The sequence below is a fragment of the Lissotriton vulgaris genome, chromosome 9 (assembly GCF_964263255.1).
Source record: "Lissotriton vulgaris chromosome 9, aLisVul1.2, whole genome shotgun sequence".
Taxonomy (NCBI): domain Eukaryota; kingdom Metazoa; phylum Chordata; class Amphibia; order Caudata; family Salamandridae; genus Lissotriton; species Lissotriton vulgaris.
The window spans coordinates 956,749,157-956,772,271 of record NC_141697.1 but is presented as its reverse complement, the minus strand read 5'-3'; positions in this window follow the sequence as shown (position 1 = coordinate 956,772,271).

Below are 23,115 nucleotides of genomic sequence, written 5' to 3'. Positions count from 1 at the left end.
TCACATCCAACAGTCATTTAGAGTCAAAAGATTAAATGTTAAAATTTCATCATTATAGACCATTTTGGGATCGTTCGACAGGTCCGGAGTCATCGTTTTTCATCCGAAAATTGATTTTTTGGACTGTACCAAAAATGATTCAAAATGTCAATTGGATCATGCCTCATGTTGAATAACCACTTTTTAAACCCTCACAGTGACCAAAATTGCCTTTTTTACAGAGTTTTGCTTACTCAAAAGCTTCGATTTTGACCCGTTTCAGGCACAGAAATGACTTTAAACACACTTATTTTAGTTAACAAAGTCATAATTCACATCCAACAGTCATTTAGAGTCAAAAGATTAAATGTTGAAATTTCATCATTATAGACCATTTTGGGATCGTTCGACAGGTCCGGAGTCATCGTTTTTCATCCGAAAATTGATTTTTTGGACTGTACCAAAAATGTATCAAAATGTCAATTGGATCATGCCTCATGTTGAATAACCACTTTTTAAACCCTCACAGTGACCAAAATTGCCATTTTTACAGAGTTTTGCTTACTCAAAAGCTTCAATTTTGACCCGTTTCAGGCACAGAAATGACTTTAAACACACTTATTTTAGTTAACAAAGTCATAATTCACATCCAACAGTCATTTAGAGTCAAAAGATTAAATGTTAAAATGTCATCATTATAGACCATTTTGGGATCGTTCGACAGGTCCGGAGTCATCGTTTTTCATCTGAAAATTGATTTTTTGGACTGTACCAAAAATGATTCAAAATGTCAATTGGATCATGCCTCATGTTGAATAACCACTTTTTAAACCCTCACAGTGACCAAAATTGCCATTTTTACAGAGTTTTGCTTACTCAAAAGCTTCCATTTTGACCCGTTTCAGGCAAAGAAATGACTTTAAACACACTCATTTTAGTTGACAAAGTCATAATTCACATCCAACAGTCATTTAGAGTCAAAAGATTAAATGTTAAAATTTCATCCATATTGACCATTTTGGGATCGTTCGACAGGTCTGGAGTCATCGTTTTTCATCCGAAAATTGATTTTTTGGACTGTACCAAAAATGATTCAAAATGTCAATTGGATCATGCCTCATGTTGAATAACCACTTTTTAAACCCTCAGAGTGACCAAAATTGCCATTTTTACAGAGTTTTGCTAACTCAAAAGCTTCAATTTTGACCCGTTTCAGGCACAGAAATGACTTTAAACACACTTATTTTAGTTAAAGAAGTCATAATTCACATCCAACAGTTATTTAGAGTCAAAAGATTAAATGTTGAAATTTCATCCATATTGACCATTTTGGGATCGTTCGACAGGTCCGGAGTCATCGTTTTTCATCCGAAAATTGATTTTTCGGACTGTACCAAAGATGATTCAAAATGTCAATTGGATCGTGCCTCATGTTGAATAACCACTTTTTAAACCCTCACAGTGACCAAAATTGCCATTTTTATAGAGTTTTGCTTACTCGAAAGCTTCCATTTTGACCCGTTTCAGGCACAGAAATGACTTTAAACACACTTATTCTAGTTGACAAAGTCATAATTCACATCCAACAGTCATTTAGAGTCAAAAGATTAAATGTTGAAATTTCATCCATATTGACCATTTTGGGATCGTTCGACAGGTCCGGAGTCATCGTTTTTCATCCGAAAATTGATTTTTCGGACTGTACCAAAAATGATTCAAAATGTCAATTGGATCATGCCTCATGTTGAATAACCACTTTTTAAACCCTCACAGTGACCAAAATTGCCATTTTTACAGAGTTTTGCTTACTCAAAAGCTTCCATTTTGACCCGTTTCAGGCAAAGAAATGACTTTAAACACACTCATTTTAGTTGACAAAGTCATAATTCACATCCAACAGTCATTTAGAGTCAAAAGATTAAATGTTAAAATTTCATCCATATTGACCATTTTGGGATCGTTCGACAGGTCCGGAGTCATCGTTTTTCATCCGAAAATTGATTTTTTGGACTGTACCAAAAATGATTCAAAATGTCAATTGGATCATGCCTCATGTTGAATAACCACTTTTTAAACCCTCAGAGTGACCAAAATTGCCATTTTTACAGAGTTTTGCTAACTCAACAGCTTCAATTTTGACCCGTTTCAGGCACAGAAATGACTTTAAACACACTTATTTTAGTTAAAGAAGTCATAATTCACATCCAACAGTTATTTAGAGTCAAAAGATTAAATGTTGAAATTTCATCCATATTGACCATTTTGGGATCGTTCGACAGGTCCGGAGTCATCGTTTTTCATCCGAAAATTGATTTATCGGACTGTACCAAAGATGATTCAAAATGTCAATTGGATCGTGCCTCATGTTGAATAACCACTTTTTAAACCCTCACAGTGACCAAAATTGCCATTTTTATAGAGTTTTGCTTACTCGAAAGCTTCCATTTTGACCCGTTTCAAGCACAGAAATGACTTTAAACACACTTATTCTAGTTGACAAAGTCATAATTCACATCCAACAGTCATTTAGAGTCAAAAGATTAAAGGTTAAAATGTCATCATTATAGACCATTTTGGGATCGTTCGACAGGTCCGGAGTCATCGTTTTTCATCTGAAAATTGATTTTTTGGGCAGTACCAAAAATGATTCAAAATGTCAATTGGATCATGCCTCATGTTGAATAACCACTTTTTAAACCCTCACAGTGACCAAAATTGCCATTTTTACAGAGTTTTGCTTACTCAAAAGCTTCAATTTTGACCCGTTTCAGGCACAGAAATGACTTTAAACACACTTATTTTAGTTGACAAAGTCATAATTCACATCCAACAGTCATTTAGAATCAAAAGATTAAATGTTGAAATTTCATCATTATAGACCATTTTGGGATCGTTCGACAGGTCCGGAGTCATCGTTTTTCATTCAAAAATTGATTTTTTAGACTGTACCAGAAATGATTCAAAATGTCAATTGGATCGTGCATCATGTTGAATAACCACTTTTTAAACTCTCACAGTGACCAAAATTGCCTTTTTTACAGAGTTTTGCTTACTCAAAAGCTTCCATTTTGACCCGTTTCAGGCACAGAAATGACTTTAAACACACTTATTCTAGTTGACAAAGTCATAATTCACATTCAACAGTCATTTAGAGTCAAAAGATTAAATGTTGAAATTTCATCATTATAGACCATTTTGGGATCGTTCGACAGGTCCGGAGTCATCGTTTTTCATCCGAAAATTGATTTTTTGGACTGTACCAAAAATGATTCAAAATGTCAATTGGATCATGCCTCATGTTGAATAACCACTTTTTAAACCCTCACAGTGACCAAAATCGCCATTTTTACAGAGTTTTGCTTACTCAAAAGCTTCAATTTTGACCCGTTTCAGGCACAGAAATGACTTTAAACACACTTATTTTAGTTGACAAAGTCATAATTCACATCCAACAGTCATTTAGAATCAAAAGATTAAATGTTGAAATTTCATCCATATTGACCATTTTGGGATCGTTCGACAGGTCCGGAGTCATCGTTTTTCATCCGAAAATTGATGTTTTGGACTGTACCAAAAATGATTCAAAATGTCAATTGGATCGTGCCTCATGTTGAATAACCACTTTTAAAACCCTCACAGTGACAAAAATTGCCATTTTTACAGAGTTTTGCTTACTCAAAAGCTTCAATTTTGACCCGTTTCAGGCACAGAAATGACTTTAAACACACTTATTCTAGTTGACAAAGTCATAATTCACATTCAACAGTCATTTAGAGTCAAAAGATTAAATGTTGAAATTTCATCATTATAGACCATTTTGGGATCGTTCGACAGGTCCGGAGTCATCGTTTTTCATCCAAAAATTGATTTTTTAGACTGTACCAAAAATGATTCAAAATGTCAATTGGATCGTGCATCATGTTGAATAACCACTTTTTAAACTCTCACAGTGACCAAAATTGCCTTTTTTACAGAGTTTTGCTTACTCAAAAGCTTCCATTTTGACCCGTTTCAGGCACAGAAATGACTTTAAACACACTTATTCTAGTTGACAAAGTCATAATTCACATTCAACAGTTATTTAGAGTCAAAAGATTAAATGTTGAAATTTCATCATTATAGACCATTTTGGGATCGTTCGACAGGTCCGGAGTCATCGTTTTTCATCCGAAAATTGATTTTTTGGACTGTACCAAAAATGATTCAAAATGTCAATTGGATCATGCCTCATGTTGAATAACCACTTTTTAAACCCTCACAGTGACCAAAATCGCCATTTTTACAGAGTTTTGCTTACTCAAAAGCTTCAATTTTGACCCGTTTCAGGCGCAGAAATGACTTTAAACGCACTTATTTTAGTTGACAAAGTCATAATTCACATCCAACAGTAATTTAGAGTCAAAAGATTAAATGTTAAAATTTCATCATTATAGACCATTTTGGGAACATTCAACAGGTCCGGAGTCATCGTTTTTCATCCAAAAATTGATTTTTTGGACTGTACCAAAAATGATTCAAAATGTCAATTGGATCGTGCATCATGTTGAATAACCACTTTTTAAACTCTCACAGTGACCAAAATTGCCATTTTTACAGAGTTTTGCTTACTCAAAAGTTTCAATTTTGACCCGTTTCAGGCACAGAAATGACTTTAAACACACTTATTTTAGTTGACAAAGTCATAATTCACATCCAACAGTCATTTAGAGTCAAAAGATTAAATGTTGAAATTTCATCCATATTGACCATTTTGGGATCGTTCGACAGGTCCGGAGTCATCGTTTTTCATCCAAAAATGGATTTTTTGGACTGTACCAAAAATGATTCAAAATGTCAATTGGATCATGCCTCATGTTGAATAACCACTTTTTAAACCCTCACAGTGACCAAAATTGCCATTTTTACAGACTTTTGCTTACTCAAAAGCTTCAATTTTGACCCGTTTCAGGCACAGAAATGACTTTAAACACACTTATTTTAGTTGACAAAGTCATAATTCACATCCAACAGTCATTTAGAGTCAAAAGATTAAATGTTGAAATTTCATCCATATTGACGATTTTGGGATCGTTCGACAGGTCCGGAGTCATCGTTTTTCATCCGAAAATCTATTTTTGGGACTGTACCAAAAATGATTCAAAATGTCAATGGGACCATGCCTCATGTTGAATAACCACTTTTTAAACCCTCACAGTGACTAAAATTGCCATTTTTACAGAGTTTTGCTTACTCAAAAGCTTCCATTTTGACCCGTTTCAGGCACAGAAATGACTTTAAACAAACTTATTTTAGTTGACAAAGTCATAATTCACATCCAACAGTCATTTAGAGTCAAAAGATTAAATGTTGAAATTTCATCCATATTGACCATTTTGGGATCGTTCGACAGGTCCGGAGTCATCGTTTTTCATCCGAAAATTGATTTTTCGGACTTTACCAAAAATGATTCAAAATGTCAATTGGATCGTGCCTCATGTTGAATAACCACTTTTTAAACCCTCACAGTGACCAAAATTGCCATTTTTACAGAGTTTTGCTTACTCAAAAGCTTCCATTTTGACCCGTTTCAGGCACAGAAATGACTTTAAACACACTTATTCTAGTTGACAAAGTCATAATTCACATACAACAGTCATTTAGAGTCAAAAGATTAAATGTTGAAATTTCATCATTATAGACCATTTTTGGATCGTTCGACAGGTCCGGAGTCATCGTTTTTCATCCGAAAATTGATTTTTTGGACTGTACCAAAAATGATTCAAAATGTCAATTGGATCATGCCTCATGTTGAATAACCACTTTTTAAACCCTCACAGTGACCAAAATTGCCATTTTTACAGAGTTTTGCTTACTCAAAGGCTTCAATTTTGACCCGTTTCAGGCACAGAAATGACTTTAAACACACTTATTTTAATTGACAAAGTCATAATTCACATCCAACAGTCATTAAGAGTCAAAAGATTAAATGGTAAAATTTCATTCATATTGACCATTTTGGGATCGTTCGACAGGTCCGGAGTCATCGTTTTTCATCCGAAAATTGATTTTTTGGACTGTACCAAAAATGATTCAAAATGTCAATTGGATCGTGCCTCATGTCTAATAACCACTTTTTAAACCCTCACAGTGACCAAAATTGCCATTTTTACAGAGTTTTGCTTACTCAAAAGCTTCGATTTTGACCCGTTTCAGGCACAGAAATGACTTTGAACACACGTATTCTAGTTGACAAAGTCATAATTCACATCCAACAGTCATTTAGAGTCAAAAGATTAAATGTTAAAATTTCATCATTATAGACCATTTTGGGATCGTTCGACAGGTCCGGAGTCATCGTTTTTCATCCGAAAATTGATTTTTTGGACTGTACCAAAAATGATTCAAAATGTCAATTGGATCATGCCTCATGTTGAATAACCACTTTTTAAACCCTCACAGTGACCAAAATTGCTTTTTTTACAGAGTTCTGCTTACTCAAAAGCTTCAATTTTGACCCGTTTCAGGCACAGAAATGACTTTAAACACACTTATTTTAGTTAACAAAGTCATAATTCACATCCAACAGTCATTTAGAGTCAAAAGATTAAATGTTGAAATTTCATCCATATTGACCATTTTGGGATCGTTCGACAGGTCCGGAGTCATCGTTTTTCATCCGAAAATTGATTTTTTGGACTGTACCAAAAATGTATCAAAATGTCAATTGGATCATGCCTCATGTTGAATAACCACTTTTTAAACCCTCACAGTGACCAAAATTGCCATTTTTACAGAGTTTTGCTTACTCAAAAGCTTCAATTTTGAACCGTTTCAGGCACAGAAATGACTTTAAACACACTTATTTTAGTTGACAAAGTCATAATTCACATCCAACAGTCATTTAGAGTCAAAAGATTAAATGTTGAAATTTCATCCATATTGACCATTTTGGGATCGTTCGACAGGTCCGGAGTCATCGTTTTTCATCCGAAAATTGATTTTTTGGACTGTACCAAAAAATGATTCAAAATGTCAATTGGATAGTGCCTCATGTTGAATAACCACTTTTTCAACCCTCACAGTGACCAAAATTGCCATTTTTACAGAGTTTTGCTTACTTAAAAGCTTCAATTTTGACCCGTTTCAGGCACAGAAATGACTTTAAACACACTTATTCTAGTTGACAAAGTCATAATTCACATCCAACAGTCATTTAGAGTCAAAAGATTAAAGGTTAAAATGTCATCATTATAGACCATTTTGGGATCGTTCGACAGGTCCGGAGTCATCGTTTTTCATCTGAAAATTGATTTTTTGGACTGTACCAAAAATGATTCAAAATGTCAATTGGATCATGCCTCATGTTGAATAACCACTTTTTAAACCCTCACAGTGACCAAAATTGCCATTTTTACAGAGTTTTGCTTACTCAAAAGCTTCCATTTTGACCCGTTTCAGGCAAAGAAATGACTTTAAACACAATCATTTTAGTTGACAAAGTCATAATTCACATCCAACAGTCATTTAGAGTCAAAAGATTAAATGTTAAAATTTCATCCATATTGACCATTTTGGGATCGTTCGACAGGTCCGGAGTCATCGTTTTTCATCCGAAAATTGATTTTTTGCACTGTACCAAAAATGATTCAAAATGTCAATTGGATCATGCCTCATGTTGAATAACCACTTTTTAAACCCTCAGAGTGACCAAAATTGCCATTTTTACAGAGTTTTGCTAACTCAAAAGCTTCAATTTTGACCCGTTTCAGGCACAGAAATGACTTTAAACACACTTATTTTAGTTAAAGAAGTCATAATTCACATCCAACAGTTATTTAGAGTCAAAAGATTAAATGTTGAAATTTCATCCATATTGACCATTTTGGGATCGTTCGACAGGTCCGGAGTCATCGTTTTTCATCCGAAAATTGATTTTTCGGACTGTACCAAAGATGATTCAAAATGTCAATTGGATCGTGCCTCATGTTGAATAACCACTTTTTAAACCCTCACAGTGACCAAAATTGCCATTTTTATAGAGTTTTGCTTACTCGAAAGCTTCCATTTTGACCCGTTTCAGGCACAGAAATGACTTTAAACACACTTATTCTAGTTGACAAAGTCATAATTCACATCCAACAGTCATTTAGAGTCAAAAGATTAAAGGTTAAAATGTCATCATTATAGACCATTTTGGGATCGTTCGACAGGTCTGGAGTCATCGTTTTTCATCTGAAAATTGATTTTTTGGGCAGTACCAAAAATGATTCAAAATGTGAATTGGATCATGCCTCATGTTGAATAACCACTTTTTAAACCCTCACAGTGACCAAAATTGCCATTTTTACAGAGTTTTGCTTACTCAAAAGCTTCAATTTTGACCCGTTTCAGGCACAGAAATGACTTTAAACACACTTATTTTAGTTGACAAAGTCATAATTCACATCCAACAGTCATTTAGAATCAAAAGATTAAATGTTGAAATTTCATCCATATTGACCATTTTGGGATCGTTCGACAGGTCCGGAGTCATCGTTTTTCATCCGAAAATTGATTTTTTGGACTGTACCAAAAATGATTCAAAATGTCAATTGGATCGTGCCTCATGTTGAATAACCACTTTTAAAACCCTCACAGTGACAAAAATTGCCATTTTTACAGAGTTTTGCTTACTCAAAAGCTTCAATTTTGACCCGTTTCAGGCACAGAAATGACTTTAAACACAATTATTCTAGTTGACAAAGTCATAATTCACATTCAACAGTCATTTAGAGTCAAAAGATTAAATGTTGAAATTTCATCATTATAGACCATTTTGGGATCGTTCGACAGGTCCGGAGTCATCGTTTTTCATCCAAAAATTGATTTTTTAGACTGTACCAAAAATGATTCAAAATGTCAATTGGATCGTGCATCATGTTGAATAACCACTTTTTAAACTCTCACAGTGACCAAAATTGCCTTTTTTACAGAGTTTTGCTTACTCAAAAGCTTCCATTTTGACCCGTTTCAGGCACAGAAATGACTTTAAACACACTTATTCTAGTTGACAAAGTCATAATTCACATTCAACAGTCATTTAGAGTCAAAAGATTAAATGTTGAAATTTCATCATTATAGACCATTTTGGGATCGTTCGACAGGTCCGGAGTCATCGTTTTTCATCCGAAAATTGATTTTTTGGACTGTACCAAAAATGATTCAAAATGTCAATTGGATCATGCCTCATGTTGAATAACCACTTTTTAAACCCTCACAGTGACCAAAATCGCCATTTTTACAGAGTTTTGCTTACTCAAAAGCTTCAATTTTGACCCGTTTCAGGCACAGAAATGACTTTAAACACACTTATTTTAGTTGACAAAGTCATAATTCACATCCAACAGTAATTTAGAGTCAAAAGATTAAATGTTAAAATTTCATCATTATAGACCATTTTGGGAACATTCAACAGGTCCGGAGTCATCGTTTTTCATCCAAAAATTGATTTTTTGGACTGTACCAAAAATGATTCAAAATGTCAATTGGATCGTGCATCATGTTGAATAACCACTTTTTAAACTCTCACAGTGACCAAAATTGCCATTTTTACAGAGTTTTGCTTACTCAAAAGTTTCAATTTTGACCCGTTTCAGGCACAGAAATGACTTTAAACACACTTATTTTAGTTGACAAAGTCATAATTCACATCCAACAGTCATTTAGAGTCAAAGGATTAAATGTTGAAATTTCATCCATATTGACCATTTTGGGATCGTTCGACAGGTCCGGAGTCATCGTTTTTCATCCAAAAATTGATTTTTTGGACTGTACCAAAAATGATTCAAAATGTCAATTGGATCATGCCTCATGTTGAATAACCACTTTTTAAACCCTCACAGTGACCAAAATTGCCATTTTTACAGAGTTTTGCTTACTCAAAAGCTTCAATTTTGACCCGTTTCAGGCACAGAAATGACTTTAAACACACTTATTTTAGTTGACAAAGTCATAATTCACATCCAACAGTCATTTAGAGTCAAAAGATTAAATGTTGAAATTTCATCCATATTGACGATTTTGGGATCGTTCGACAGGTCCGGAGTCATCGTTTTTTATCCGAAAATCTATTTTTGGGACTGTACCAAAAATGATTAAAAAATGTCAATGGGACCATGCCTCATGTTGAATAACCACTTTTTAAACCCTCACAGTGACTAAAATTGCCATTTTTACAGAGTTTTGCTTACTCAAAAGCTTCCATTTTGACCCGTTTCAGGCACAGAAATGACTTTAAACAAACTTATTTTAGTTGACAAAGTCATAATTCACATCCAACAGTCATTTAAAGTCAAAAGATTAAATGTTGAAATTTCATCCATATTGACCATTTTGGGATCGTTCGACAGGTCCGGAGTCATCGTTTTTCATCCGAAAATTGATTTTTCGGACTTTACCAAAAATGATTCAAAATGTCAATTGGATCGTGCCTCATGTTGAATAACCACTTTTTAAACCCTCACAGTGACCAAAATCGCCATTTTTACAGAGTTTTGCTTACTCAAAAGCTTCAATTTTGACCCGTTTCAGGCACAGAAATGACTTTAAACACACTTATTTTAGTTGACAAAGTCATAATTCACATCCAACAGTAATTTAGAGTCAAAAGATTAAATGTTAAAATTTCATCATTATAGACCATTTTGGGAACATTCAACAGGTCCGGAGTCATCGTTTTTCATCCAAAAATTGATTTTTTGGACTGTACCAAAAATGATTCAAAATGTCAATTGGATCGTGCATCATGTTGAATAACCACTTTTTAAACTCTCACAGTGACCAAAATTGCCATTTTTACAGAGTTTTGCTTACTCAAAAGTTTCAATTTTGACCCGTTTCAGGCACAGAAATGACTTTAAACACACTTATTTTAGTTGACAAAGTCATAATTCACATCCAACAGTCATTTAGAGTCAAAGGATTAAATGTTGAAATTTCATCCATATTGACCATTTTGGGATCGTTCGACAGGTCCGGAGTCATCGTTTTTCATCCAAAAATTGATTTTTTGGACTGTACCAAAAATGATTCAAAATGTCAATTGGATCATGCCTCATGTTGAATAACCACTTTTTAAACCCTCACAGTGACCAAAATTGCCATTTTTACAGAGTTTTGCTTACTCAAAAGCTTCAATTTTGACCCGTTTCAGGCACAGAAATGACTTTAAACACACTTATTTTAGTTGACAAAGTCATAATTCACATCCAACAGTCATTTAGAGTCAAAAGATTAAATGTTGAAATTTCATCCATATTGACGATTTTGGGATCGTTCGACAGGTCCGGAGTCATCGTTTTTCATCCGAAAATCTATTTTTGGGACTGTACCAAAAATGATTAAAAAATGTCAATGGGACCATGCCTCATGTTGAATAACCACTTTTTAAACCCTCACAGTGACTAAAATTGCCATTTTTACAGAGTTTTGCTTACTCAAAAGCTTCCATTTTGACCCGTTTCAGGCACAGAAATGACTTTAAACAAACTTATTTTAGTTGACAAAGTCATAATTCACATCCAACAGTCATTTAAAGTCAAAAGATTAAATGTTGAAATTTCATCCATATTGACCATTTTGGGATCGTTCGACAGGTCCGGAGTCATCGTTTTTCATCCGAAAATTGATTTTTCGGACTTTACCAAAAATGATTCAAAATGTCAATTGGATCGTGCCTCATGTTGAATAACCACTTTTTAAACCCTCACAGTGACCAAAATTGCCATTTTTACAGAGTTTTGCTTACTCAAAAGCTTCCATTTTGACCCGTTTCAGGCACAGAAATGACTTTAAACACACTTATTCTAGTTGACAAAGTCATAATTCACATACAACAGTCATTTAGAGTCAAAAGATTAAATGTTGAAATTTCATCATTATAGACCATTTTTGGATCGTTCGACAGGTCCGGAGTCATCGTTTTTCATCCGAAAATTGATTTTTTGGACTGTACCAAAAATGATTCAAAATGTCAATTGGATCATGCCTCATGTTGAATAACCACTTTTTAAACCCTCACAGTGACCAAAATTGCCATTTTTACAGAGTTTTGCTTACTCAAAGGCTTCAATTTTGACCCGTTTCAGGCACAGAAATGACTTTAAACACACTTATTTTAATTGACAAAGTCATAATTCACATCCAACAGTCATTAAGAGTCAAAAGATTAAATGGTAAAATTTCATTCATATTGACCATTTTGGGATCGTTCGACAGGTCCGGAGTCATCGTTTTTCATCCGAAAATTGATTTTTTGGACTGTACCAAAAATGATTCAAAATGTCAATTGGATCGTGCCTCATGTTGAATAACCACTTTTTAAACCCTCACAGTGACCAAAATTGCCATTTTTACAGAGTTTTGCTTACTCAAAAGCTTCGATTTTGACCCGTTTCAGGCACAGAAATGACTTTAAACACACGTATTCTAGTTGACAAAGTCATAATTCACATCCAACAGTCATTTAGAGTCAAAAGATTAAATGTTAAAATTTCATCATTATAGACCATTTTGGGATCGTTCGACAGGTCCGGAGTCATCGTTTTTCATCCGAAAATTGATTTTTTGGACTGTACCAAAAATGATTCAAAATGTCAATTGGATCATGCCTCATGTTGAATAACCACTTTTTAAACCCTCACAGTGACCAAAATTGCCTTTTTTACAGAGTTTTGCTTACTCAAAAGCTTCAATTTTGACCCGTTTCAGGCACAGAAATGACTTTAAACACACTTATTTTAGTTAACAAAGTCATAATTCACATCCAACAGTCATTTAGAGTCAAAAGATTAAATGTTGAAATTTCATCCATATTGACCATTTTGGGATCGTTCGACAGGTCCGGAGTCATCGTTTTTCATCCGAAAATTGATTTTTTGGACTGTACCAAAAATGTATCAAAATGTCAATTGGATCATGCCTCATGTTGAATAACCACTTTTTAAACCCTCACAGTGACCAAAATTGCCATTTTTACAGAGTTTTGCTTACTCAAAAGCTTCAATTTTGACCCGTTTCAGGCACAGAAATGACTTTAAACACACTTATTTTAGTTGACAAAGTCATAATTCACATCCAACAGTCATTTAGAGTCAAAAGATTAAAGGTTAAAATGTCATCATTATAGACCATTTTGGGATCGTTCGACAGGTCCGGAGTCATCGTTTTTCATCTGAAAATTGATTTTTTGGACTGTACCAAAAATGATTCAAAATGTCAATTGGATCATGCCTCATGTTGAATAACCACTTTTTAAACCCTCACAGTGACCAAAATTGCCATTTTTACAGAGTTTTGCTTACTCAAAAGCTTCCATTTTGACCCGTTTCAGGCAAAGAAATGACTTTAAACACACTCATTTTAGTTGACAAAGTCATAATTCACATCCAACAGTCATTTAGAGTCAAAAGATTAAATGTTAAAATTTCATCCATATTGACCATTTTGGGATCGTTCGACAGGTCTGGAGTCATCGTTTTTCATCCGAAAATTGATTTTTTGGACTGTACCAAAAATGATTCAAAATGTCAATTGGATCATGCCTCATGTTGAATAACCACTTTTTAAACCCTCAGAGTGACCAAAATTGCCATTTTTACAGAGTTTTGCTAACTCAAAAGCTTCAATTTTGACCCGTTTCAGGCACAGAAATGACTTTAAACACACTTATTTTAGTTAAAGAAGTCATAATTCACATCCAACAGTTATTTAGAGTCAAAAGATTAAATGTTGAAATTTCATCCATATTGACCATTTTGGGATCGTTCGACAGGTCCGGAGTCATCGTTTTTCATCCGAAAATTGATTTTTCGGACTGTACCAAAGATGATTCAAAATGTCAATTGGATCGTGCCTCATGTTGAATAACCACTTTTTAAACCCTCACAGTGACCAAAATTGCCATTTTTATAGAGTTTTGCTTACTCGAAAGCTTCCATTTTGACCCGTTTCAGGCACAGAAATGACTTTAAACACACTTATTCTAGTTGACAAAGTCATAATTCACATCCAACAGTCATTTAGAGTCAAAAGATTAAATGTTGAAATTTCATCCATATTGACCATTTTGGGATCGTTCGACAGGTCCGGAGTCATCGTTTTTCATCCGAAAATTGATTTTTCGGACTGTACCAAAAATGATTCAAAATGTCAATTGGATCATGCCTCATGTTGAATAACCACTTTTTAAACCCTCACAGTGACCAAAATTGCCATTTTTACAGAGTTTTGCTTACTCAAAAGCTTCCATTTTGACCCGTTTCAGGCAAAGAAATGACTTTAAACACACTCATTTTAGTTGACAAAGTCATAATTCACATCCAACAGTCATTTAGAGTCAAAAGATTAAATGTTAAAATTTCATCCATATTGACCATTTTGGGATCGTTCGACAGGTCCGGAGTCATCGTTTTTCATCCGAAAATTGATTTTTTGGACTGTACCAAAAATGATTCAAAATGTCAATTGGATCATGCCTCATGTTGAATAACCACTTTTTAAACCCTCAGAGTGACCAAAATTGCCATTTTTACAGAGTTTTGCTAACTCAACAGCTTCAATTTTGACCCGTTTCAGGCACAGAAATGACTTTAAACACACTTATTTTAGTTAAAGAAGTCATAATTCACATCCAACAGTTATTTAGAGTCAAAAGATTAAATGTTGAAATTTCATCCATATTGACCATTTTGGGATCGTTCGACAGGTCCGGAGTCATCGTTTTTCATCCGAAAATTGATTTTTCGGACTGTACCAAAGATGATTCAAAATGTCAATTGGATCGTGCCTCATGTTGAATAACCACTTTTTAAACCCTCACAGTGACCAAAATTGCCATTTTTATAGAGTTTTGCTTACTCGAAAGCTTCCATTTTGACCCGTTTCAAGCACAGAAATGACTTTAAACACACTTATTCTAGTTGACAAAGTCATAATTCACATCCAACAGTCATTTAGAGTCAAAAGATTAAAGGTTAAAATGTCATCATTATAGACCATTTTGGGATCGTTCGACAGGTCCGGAGTCATCGTTTTTCATCTGAAAATTGATTTTTTGGGCAGTACCAAAAATGATTCAAAATGTCAATTGGATCATGCCTCATGTTGAATAACCACTTTTTAAACCCTCACAGTGACCAAAATTGCCATTTTTACAGAGTTTTGCTTACTCAAAAGCTTCAATTTTGACCCGTTTCAGGCACAGAAATGACTTTAAACACACTTATTTTAGTTGACAAAGTCATAATTCACATCCAACAGTCATTTAGAATCAAAAGATTAAATGTTGAAATTTCATCATTATAGACCATTTTGGGATCGTTCGACAGGTCCGGAGTCATCGTTTTTCATCCAAAAATTGATTTTTTAGACTGTACCAAAAATGATTCAAAATGTCAATTGGATCGTGCATCATGTTGAATAACCACTTTTTAAACTCTCACAGTGACCAAAATTGCCTTTTTTACAGAGTTTTGCTTACTCAAAAGCTTCCATTTTGACCCGTTTCAGGCACAGAAATGACTTTAAACACACTTATTCTAGTTGACAAAGTCATAATTCACATTCAACAGTCATTTAGAGTCAAAAGATTAAATGTTGAAATTTCATCATTATAGACCATTTTGGGATCGTTCGACAGGTCCGGAGTCATCGTTTTTCATCCGAAAATTGATTTTTTGGACTGTACCAAAAATGATTCAAAATGTCAATTGGATCATGCCTCATGTTGAATAACCACTTTTTAAACCCTCACAGTGACCAAAATCGCCATTTTTACAGAGTTTTGCTTACTCAAAAGCTTCAATTTTGACCCGTTTCAGGCACAGAAATGACTTTAAACACACTTATTTTAGTTGACAAAGTCATAATTCACATCCAACAGTCATTTAGAATCAAAAGATTAAATGTTGAAATTTCATCCATATTGACCATTTTGGGATCGTTCGACAGGTCCGGAGTCATCGTTTTTCATCCGAAAATTGATTTTTTGGACTGTACCAAAAATGATTCAAAATGTCAATTGGATCGTGCCTCATGTTGAATAACCACTTTTAAAACCCTCACAGTGACAAAAATTGCCATTTTTACAGAGTTTTGCTTACTCAAAAGCTTCAATTTTGACCCGTTTCAGGCACAGAAATGACTTTAAACACACTTATTCTAGTTGACAAAGTCATAATTCACATTCAACAGTCATTTAGAGTCAAAAGATTAAATGTTGAAATTTCATCATTATAGACCATTTTGGGATCGTTCGACAGGTCCGGAGTCATCGTTTTTCATCCAAAAATTGATTTTTTAGACTGTACCAAAAATGATTCAAAATGTCAATTGGATCGTGCATCATGTTGAATAACCACTTTTTAAACTCTCACAGTGACCAAAATTGCCTTTTTTACAGAGTTTTGCTTACTCAAAAGCTTCCATTTTGACCCGTTTCAGGCACAGAAATGACTTTAAACACACTTATTCTAGTTGACAAAGTCATAATTCACATTCAACAGTCATTTAGAGTCAAAAGATTAAATGTTGAAATTTCATCATTATAGACCATTTTGGGATCGTTCGACAGGTCCGGAGTCATCGTTTTTCATCCGAAAATTGATTTTTTGGACTGTACCAAAAATGATTCAAAATGTCAATTGGATCATGCCTCATGTTGAATAACCACTTTTTAAACCCTCACAGTGACCAAAATCGCCATTTTTACAGAGTTTTGCTTACTCAAAAGCTTCAATTTTGACCCGTTTCAGGCACAGAAATGACTTTAAACACACTTATTTTAGTTGACAAAGTCATAATTCACATCCAACAGTAATTTAGAGTCAAAAGATTAAATGTTAAAATTTCATCATTATAGACCATTTTGGGAACATTCAACAGGTCCGGAGTCATCGTTTTTCATCCAAAAATTGATTTTTTGGACTGTACCAAAAATGATTCAAAATGTCAATTGGATCGTGCATCATGTTGAATAACCACTTTTTAAACTCTCACAGTGACCAAAATTGCCATTTTTACAGAGTTTTGCTTACTCAAAAGTTTCAATTTTGACCCGTTTCAGGCACAGAAATGACTTTAAACACACTTATTTTAGTTGACAAAGTCATAATTCACATCCAACAGTCATTTAGAGTCAAAAGATTAAATGTTGAAATTTCATCCATATTGACCATTTTGGGATCGTTCGACAGGTCCGGAGTCATCGTTTTTCATCCAAAAATTGATTTTTTGGACTGTACCAAAAATGATTCAAAATGTCAATTGGATCATGCCTCATGTTGAATAACCACTTTTTAAACCCTCACAGTGACCAAAATTGCCATTTTTACAGAGTTTTGCTTACTCAAAAGCTTCAATTTTGACCCGTTTCAGGCACAGAAATGACTTTAAACACACTTATTTTAGTTGACAAAGTCATAATTCACATCCAACAGTCATTTAGAGTCAAAAGATTAAATGTTGAAATTTCATCCATATTGACGATTTTGGGATCGTTCGACAGGTCCGGAGTCATCGTTTTTCATCCGAAAATCTATTTTTGGGACTGTACCAAAAATGATTCAAAATGTCAATGGGACCATGCCTCATGTTGAATAACCACTTTTTAAACCCTCACAGTGACTAAAATTGCCATTTTTACAGAGTTTTGCTTACTCAAAAGCTTCCATTTTGACCCGTTTCAGGCACAGAAATGACTTTAAACAAACTTATTTTAGTTGACAAAGTCATAATTCACATCCAACAGTCATTTAGAGTCAAAAGATTAAATGTTGAAATTTCATCCATATTGACCATTTTGGGATCGTTCGACAGGTCCGGAGTCATCGTTTTTCATCCGAAAATTGATTTTTCGGACTTTACCAAAAATGATTCAAAATGTCAATTGGATCGTGCCTCATGTTGAATAACCACTTTTTAAACCCTCACAGTGACCAAAATTGCCATTTTTACAGAGTTTTGCTTACTCAAAAGCTTCCATTTTGACCCGTTTCAGGCACAGAAATGACTTTAAACACACTTATTCTAGTTGACAAAGTCATAATTCACATACAACAGTCATTTAGAGTCAAAAGATTAAATGTTGAAATTTCATCATTATAGACCATTTTTGGATCGTTCGACAGGTCCGGAGTCATCGTTTTTCATCCGAAAATTGATTTTTTGGACTGTACCAAAAATGATTCAAAATGTCAATTGGATCATGCCTCATGTTGAATAACCACTTTTTAAACCCTCACAGTGACCAAAATTGCCATTTTTACAGAGTTTTGCTTACTCAAAGGCTTCAATTTTGACCCGTTTCAGGCACAGAAATGACTTTAAACACACTTATTTTAATTGACAAAGTCATAATTCACATCCAACAGTCATTAAGAGTCAAAAGATTAAATGGTAAAATTTCATTCATATTGACCATTTTGGGATCGTTCGACAGGTCCGGAGTCATCGTTTTTCATCCGAAAATTGATTTTTTGGACTGTACCAAAAATGATTCAAAATGTCAATTGGATCGTGCCTCATGTCTAATAACCACTTTTTAAACCCTCACAGTGACCAAAATTGCCATTTTTACAGAGTTTTGCTTACTCAAAAGCTTCGATTTTGACCCGTTTCAGGCACAGAAATGACTTTGAACACACGTATTCTAGTTGACAAAGTCATAATTCACATCCAACAGTCATTTAGAGTCAAAAGATTAAATGTTAAAATTTCATCATTATAGACCATTTTGGGATCGTTCGACAGGTCCGGAGTCATCGTTTTTCATCCGAAAATTGATTTTTTGGACTGTACCAAAAATGATTCAAAATGTCAATTGGATCATGCCTCATGTTGAATAACCACTTTTTAAACCCTCACAGTGACCAAAATTGCTTTTTTTACAGAGTTTTGCTTACTCAAAAGCTTCAATTTTGACCCGTTTCAGGCACAGAAATGACTTTAAACACACTTATTTTAGTTAACAAAGTCATAATTCACATCCAACAGTCATTTAGAGTCAAAAGATTAAATGTTGAAATTTCATCCATATTGACCATTTTGGGATCGTTCGACAGGTCCGGAGTCATCGTTTTTCATCCGAAAATTGATTTTTTGGACTGTACCAAAAATGTATCAAAATGTCAATTGGATCATGCCTCATGTTGAATAACCACTTTTTAAACCCTCACAGTGACCAAAATTGCCATTTTTACAGAGTTTTGCTTACTCAAAAGCTTCAATTTTGACCCGTTTCAGGCACAGAAATGACTTTAAACACACTTATTTTAGTTGACAAAGTCATAATTCACATCCAACAGTCATTTAGAGTCAAAAGATTAAATGTTGAAATTTCATCCATATTGACCATTTTGGGATCGTTCGACAGGTCCGGAGTCATCGTTTTTCATCCGAAAATTGATTTTTTGGACTGTACCAAAAAATGATTCAAAATGTCAATTGGATAGTGCCTCATGTTGAATAACCACTTTTTCAACCCTCACAGTGACCAAAATTGCCATTTTTACAGAGTTTTGCTTACTTAAAAGCTTCAATTTTGACGCGTTTCAGGCACAGAAATGACTTTAAACACACTTATTCTAGTTGACAAAGTCATAATTCACATCCAACAGTCATTTAGAGTCAAAAGATTAAAGGTTAAAATGTCATCATTATAGACCATTTTGGGATCGTTCGACAGGTCCGGAGTCATCGTTTTTCATCTGAAAATTGATTTTTTGGACTGTACCAAAAATGATTCAAAATGTCAATTGGATCATGCCTCATGTTGAATAACCACTTTTTAAACCCTCACAGTGACCAAAATTGCCATTTTTACAGAGTTTTGCTTACTCAAAAGCTTCCATTTTGACCCGTTTCAGGCAAAGAAATGACTTTAAACACACTCATTTTAGTTGACAAAGTCATAATTCACATCCAACAGTCATTTAGAGTCAAAAGATTAAATGTTAAAATTTCATCCATATTGACCATTTTGGGATCGTTCGACAGGTCCGGAGTCATCGTTTTTCATCCGAAAATTGATTTTTTGGACTGTACCAAAAATGATTCAAAATGTCAATTGGATCATGCCTCATGTTGAATAACCACTTTTTAAACCCTCAGAGTGACCAAAATTGCCATTTTTACAGAGTTTTGCTAACTCAAAAGCTTCAATTTTGACCCGTTTCAGGCACAGAAATGACTTTAAACACACTTATTTTAGTTAAAGAAGTCATAATTCACATCCAACAGTTATTTAGAGTCAAAAGATTAAATGTTGAAATTTCATCCATATTGACAATTTTGGGATCGTTCGACAGGTCCGGAGTCATCGTTTTTCATCCGAAAATTGATTTTTCGGACTGTACCAAAGATGATTCAAAATGTCAATTGGATCGTGCCTCATGTTGAATAACCACTTTTTAAACCCTCACAGTGACCAAAATTGCCATTTTTATAGAGTTTTGCTTACTCGAAAGCTTCCATTTTGACCCGTTTCAGGCACAGAAATGACTTTAAACACACTTATTCTAGTTGACAAAGTCATAATTCACATCCAACAGTCATTTAGAGTCAAAAGATTAAATGTTGAAATTTCATCCATATTGACCATTTTGGGATCGTTCGACAGGTCCGGAGTCATCGTTTTTCATCCGAAAATTGATTTTTCGGACTGTACCAAAAATGATTCAAAATGTCAATTGGATCATGCCTCATGTTGAATAACCACTTTTTAAACCCTCACAGTGACCAAAATTGCCATTTTTACAGAGTTTTGCTTACTCAAAAGCTTCCATTTTGACCCGTTTCAGGCAAAGAAATGACTTTAAACACACTCATTTTAGTTGACAAAGTCATAATTCACATCCAACAGTCATTTAGAGTCAAAACATTAAATGTTAAAATTTCATCCATATTGACCATTTTGGGATCGTTCTGTCATGTGCTTATCTAGGTTCCTGATCGATACTGTGACCTTATGCCCCTATTCGGCTATAAAGCCCTTTATTCCCTATATTGGCATAACCGTTCAAGTGCGATTTTCTGGAAAGTCATCTCTGGCCTCACACGAGCAGAGCCACAGAGCCACATTCCAGTATGACTCTCTGCTACTTCCTTTGCGACCAATTAGTGCAATGACAGAGCAGCAGTCACTATCTGATATTCCTAGATAACACTCCGAGTTCTTCAACAAGATAAAAACTTAGCAAACCTGGAAATCCCCGCTTGCTATGTTTTGATTAGTAATAGAACTCTAATGAGCAACTGATAACTGTCACTTCCTAGTGACATCTTTAATTGACGTCTTATGTCCAGCAAACTTGCGTCAAACCCGGCACCTGTCAGGTATAAATATTACCAACGTTGCCTTAAGCAATGCGAAGCTAGCTGCTGTTGAGCGAGCGAATCTGTCGCTGCAGCCTGCTATCCTGTGGTGGTGAAGCTACTGATTACCATTATCGCCGCTACAGCGCGAACTATGGTTCAGTACGCTTGAGGAGCCGTGCAGCCGTCCTCTGCGAAGACATCCAGCCCAGCTGCCCGCGGACGCTGTCACCCCTCCTTCCTCGACGCGCTGAGAGAAGCCGCTGCCTTTCTCGTGCAGAGAAATCCAGTCCCGGCGCTTCCGGTTTACCCTCGCAGGTGACTGGGATATCGAGAGAGACCCCTGAAGGAGATACCAATCCTCCATCATTCTATTCAGAGGTATGGTGTTGACTAAACCCTTAGACGAGAATTCTTGAAACAAACCTTGGCAAAACCAACTTAACTTAAGCTACTTACTTACTCCCCCTTTTCACGTGTTAGGCCTAGGTCAGGCACACCGGGGTAGGCTTAGTTAGAAGCACCAGTTGAGTATGTTAGCCTAATGTATATATGACTGTATATATGTTTTATTACTTTTAAACCATTGTATGGCTAAGAAACCATATCAATGCTTTTACAGTTCTATTTCGCAATTCTTATCTTACTGTACGTACTTTTTATAACAACAGTTATTGCAATTGTGGCAATACATTTCTCTTGTACGAGAAGAAAGACTGTTCAATAAATGTTACCCTTTATTGATACACGCCCGTCTCTCTATTCTCTACATATTGTGAAAGTAAACTGCACCAGACTGACTGAGTGAAATCTATGTCTATTGTTTCACACGACCCTAGAGATCGACTCTTGATCTGAGGAGCAAAGTTGTCATGTTGCACGGTTGTTGGAAAACTGAATCCCTTCTTGTCTGTGCCAAGGAAGCTGATCACTTCCTATGCAGAGAAGAAAGTTTCCAGTGACCTCTGAGCTAGTTGGTAACACAACCCAATTAAGTTTAGCATAGTCAGTGGAGGCCTGGAATATCCGCAGTTCCACGTCGATACTACTGTTTATGTTATTCCAATGCGCAGGGCCTAGTGGGAAACTAGGAACTACACTACATGGCGCCCTAACGTTTCGTAAGGCGATAAACTAACGTAAGACTTGTAGAGTAACTCAGTCGTGCATATTTCACACCCCTTTCTCCCGTAAATACTCCAATAGACGTCTGGAGTGGGTGAAAGGTTAAAATCCGCCCGACCTTAGTAGGAAGAGATTCCTATGTAAAGCTCTGGTTTATTCAACGTTGAAGGATACAGTGTTCCAAAATATTGTGCATCTAATCTTTGTCTCCTTGGAGACCTACTCTGAAAAGCCTGCATTTTTTAAATGACAGACAGTGAAGAAGAAAGGGAAGCAGTTAGACTGGCATCCCAGCTAATGGAGGAAGACACGAGTCTCCTACAAGCAGACCCGGATGCTATTATCATCCCGGTCCAGTTAAGAAAATCTATAACTTTAAAACTTATAGAAAACGGACTGACACCTCAGGGTGGTACAGTAATTTTCGTGATAGAGGCTCACGAGTATCGGCAGACAGAGGTATTCTATTCATGGATAAACTTTCCAGCGGCAAACGCTGCAACACAAGAGTTTCACTTTTACAAAATAGAGGAACCTCCGGGAGAGTACGCTCCTTTCGAGGAGATTGAAATCCCACTTAAATTTCAAGAGCATCTGCTCTGGTTTAATGGCGCCCTAAAACACAATGATCACATAACCAGGCTCGGTCCACTAGGTAGACCAGGAGCAACGTGGCCGGTTCTA